Source organism: Cynoglossus semilaevis, chromosome 14, assembly GCF_000523025.1.
Source record: "Cynoglossus semilaevis isolate Cse_v1.0 chromosome 14, Cse_v1.0, whole genome shotgun sequence".
NCBI lineage: Eukaryota > Metazoa > Chordata > Actinopteri > Pleuronectiformes > Cynoglossidae > Cynoglossus > Cynoglossus semilaevis.
In genome coordinates this window covers 6,775,047-6,779,342 of record NC_024320.1, presented here as the reverse complement: position 1 = coordinate 6,779,342, position 4,296 = coordinate 6,775,047, and the positions used below count along the sequence as shown (strand labels likewise).

At 40.0% G+C, this 4,296-nt stretch overlaps 1 protein-coding gene across 4 annotated transcripts in view; it reads right to left on the bottom strand.

The window, feature by feature from the left end:
• The window catches only part of rimbp2a (RIMS binding protein 2a), a 64,608-nt gene that overhangs the window by 41,974 nt on the left and 18,338 nt on the right, over positions 1-4,296 (bottom strand). The window lies entirely within an intron of this gene.

The following is a 4,296-nucleotide window of genomic DNA, read 5'->3' as shown; positions in this document are numbered from 1 at the left end:
TGGGCTGTAGTTGTTTGTTTGTTTGTTTGTTGTGTTCCATCCTGAAATTCAATCCATCACCAATATTGACAAAAAAAACTGAGGAGTGTTTCCAATTAATTGGTTTTGCCTCTTTTTGTGGGCGAAAAAGATTCAACCGTGCCCAAACAGACTGTACCTAATGAAGTGGCCAGTGAGTGTACAAGACCTAACTGATGGCTTTGTTCAAAAGAGGCAAAAACATTGACTTTAGGTTCATAAATTTACCTTACACCAAGGATAAATTAGACACATTCCTACTGTGGGCGCCACCTTCAGGACAAATTCTGCACTACTCTGTGTCTTTATGTTATTATAACCTCAGTGCATTTTAAAGCTTAGAGGAATCATGACAAGAACATGTTCCTCCTTCTGTTGCCCCCCCATTTTCTCCCCTGCCGGCAGGATGACATCAACACTTTTGACGTGTAGGAATCAATAAGACACTCACTCATATTCAGGCATGCATTCACACATACAGCCACAGAGGGAGACAGAAGGCTGGGGTGGGAGTGCTAAAGGGAGGGGATGTGGGGGTTGCCATAGAAACTGTTATCTTGCAGGTATGGAGTGTTGGGGTGATAAAAAAGAAAGTAGCATTGAACTATCACATCTCACATATGTGATCACAGTACTGATGTCTGGAATCAGAACCACTATCATTTATTTTCCAGATGAAAGGAAGACTCAGAGCAGAGATCAGACATTTAATAGGTGAAAACACAAAAAAGGTTTGGGAGGAGCAAATGAACCACACTGACGGAAGCAGATTTTTAAACAAAACATTTTACAAGAGCGTTGTCAATTAAAACAAGCTAATTATGGACTGAGTGAATAAAATAAATGAACACAAGAAACAACCTGCTATTAAACTAGGATAAAAAAGAATTGTTTATTTATTTAAGTTCTTTAATAAGCAGTCACCTGAAAACTAAGTCACTTAAAACAACATGATTTAACATCCCTTGAAATGTCTTGGAATTGATTTAAAAAATAAAAAAAAATAATGATAATTATTTTGTTCTTTTTAAAATGATGATTAAAGTTCAAGTTCAGATAAAATGCAGCATATAAAAATATCTAAGCTGGCACATTTCAATTGACAGCTGCCATCACCAAAAGGTTGGGAACTACTGGCTTACTCACTCGTCTCTTGAATATTATTACAAGTGCCAAACAACATGAATAAATGTTTGCCCACACAATTTGAAACTCCAGTACAAACCATAGCCCCTGCTGCAGTCTTAACTTCAGTCTTGGAAGGATAAAGACGGCAACAACAACCCAGATATTATTCAGACCTGCTTAATAACGTGTCAAGATGGGACGGAGCTAACAAGTAAGGAGGCACAAACATGTGTCAATGACACTGCCGATAATACACTCAACAACCTTTTCAAGAGCAACAAGTATCTGATCAGATAATGACTGATACAGTGAAGAAAGTTTTTTTTTTTTTAAATCCCTGTCAGAGATTCTCCAGGTGAAATCAAGGATCGGAGCTGAGGTAATGTGAGGGACGGGGAAACCAATATGGACCTAATCGAAAAAATGACCAGGTTGTAGACCAGTGTATAAGACTGATCAAAACACCAGGTTTACGCTGTTCTTTCACACTGACTTTACTAAACACATTATTTTCTGATACGGAACTGGTTCATGTTTCAGTGCTCTTGCCATGATATTTTAAAGATAGATTAAAAAAGGGGTAAAGTATGGTCTACAAATCTGCCTCCAAACAACAGGGTCTACACGGGAACAAAATCCGGTGGTCTACTTCCTGACAGTACTCTTCTGATAAAGAAAATGAATGAAGATCTGACCCCCCTCCCCCTCCCCCTTCCACCTTCACTGCCCTCCGTACTCCCATCCTGCCCTCTGGCGTCCAAATGAACATCAGATGGCACAGCCAACCGTCCCGCAGTAGGGAGATGGAGTAGAAAAGGAAAAACAGAAAACAGGAGGGAGATGATGGAGGAGCAGACGCGAGATTGGGAGGAATATCAGATCCTGCTGTTGCCTGCACTGGGTGCACAGATAGGAAATGACAAAGATAGCAAAAGTGATATCAGTCATGAAGCAAGCAAAATGAGACTCAACAAAACCCTTCCTTTGATTTCTGGTGTGCAGTGGTTCATAAGATGATACTTATATTTAACCCACTCGTGACCGGATCTGTTCTTTGAGGATTTCACCGTTTTATTTATCATTTCAGTGATGTATTTTCTGATCTGATTGTTTTCAAATTCATCGGCCTGTGAACATTTCTTACTGCTTCACATTTTGTAATTTTCTGATTTTTGCTGTTGTATATTATATTTTGGAAAGTTTGGAACTTAAAGTTTTCAAATCAATTTTATCCTTTGTAATCATTGCCAATAATAAATATATAAACATTGAGACACCTCTTCGTAAATCTTTAAGTCTCGCTAAAATTATGACTAGATTTTAACCATTTTTCAGTGAAAATCTGTCTTATTTACGTTATAATTGCCATGAATTTGCCTTAAGAATAAATCGGAGATTTCATTTGAAAAATATTTGAACATCGTCATAACAAATAAATGTAGCTTTTTGTAGCTACCCAGTTAGTTAGTTAATACTTAGCTAATCGGTTTTTTTTTGTTTGTTTGTTTTCTCCATTCCAACACTTTTTTGACATGGACTAGGACAAGGACTTGGGACATGACATATCCAACATGTCAAAAACTTGTTCATTCTTTCATTCCCCACATCCATTTTTTGGTTGTTTTTAACCCTAACCCTAAGTTCTTGACTCAATTAAAACTGTAAAAACAAAGTTATTTTTGTTTCACTGATCACCTAGAGCTGAAAATACCATTGTGATGTCCTGCAGGTGTTTGTGTTAAAGCTTTAACTTCAGGTCAGACGCCCGGCCTCTCAGACCAGCCTGAAGTCACTCAGTGAGTCCATATTAATATGGTTGAATGTTACAAGACAGCATCAGTGTGAACAGTAATGACTAAGATCCACCAACTCTACATATATTTCAGCTACAATCTTGTTTTCTGACATAGTAATTATCCCATCATTTGGATTAATCACAAATTAAAAACAAAACACCGACATCTTCCTGCTGTTATTTATCTTTTGTTCCAGCAATAAACAGAAGCACAAAAAGTTTTGGTTTTTTTTCAAATATTAAGGAATGAATTCATCTCAATTAACATCATCAACAACATCAAGATTTTCCATCCTGCAGTCCAGGGTCTAAAATACGACAGGGTCTGGACTTGCTGAGCCACAGCTGACCCTCTGCCAAGACCGAGGCTCCACCTGACCCTCAGTAGTCAGTCTGGTCTGCACATGCTGCTAATGGTGAAGCCCAGCCAACACCAGCTGCTCCTATTGAAGCCACTTTGTCTCAGCAATCATCCTAGAGTCCAGTCTCTCAGTTTACCCACCAGGCCATCTGACGGTGTGCCCAAACTGGGCCGACTTCATCCAGAACGACAGTCCAACCCACGGCGTGTCCATCCCTGGACCTGACACATGATCTATTTAACCTTCGTGTTTTCCTGTTGTTGTTGTTGTTTTTTTTTGTATTAACAACTTTTGTGCCACGCCCTTTATACTGTTACAGTTATGGTCATTTACTTTCTTCATGTGTTTTTGTGTTTCCTGTCTCTTTATCAGTGACACCGTCGTTAACCCGTCCGTCCAGTGTTTGTGTTGAAGTGAGTTTGCGTTTGGGTCGTGCACCTACAACCACGCATGATATTCATCAGCATCATCTGCCAACCCCTCAGTCGGCTGCAACCAGGAAAAGATCAGGTTACTGAACCAATAATGTCAAATCAATCACACACACACACACGTGTGCGACAACAGGCACAAAATCAATGTGTGTGAAAAAGCACCACATGTCTGCCCTCCTGACGTGTCCTGAACTGATCATGTAAACATGTGTTTCACGTAAAAAAAATGACACAAAATGAAAAAAAAAACACACCGCAGTAGTACAATAGTACTACTCCGAACCCGTGTACTCTCACTCTCACACATCTTTTCGGTTTACAAATGATCTATTAAAGCCATTTCATCGTAACCCCACCCCTCTGCTCACACACGCCACACACTCCCACACATCTCCAAACAGGTGGCTCCGCTTCAGACGGGAAACACACACACACACACACACACACACACACCAGCCGGATGCTGCCTTTTCCCTCCCTCGTGTCTCTGAGGAGAGAAAACGCACAGATGCCTCTCACATCCAGCCACCTCTCCCTGGATGCTTCCTTCAACCTGCTA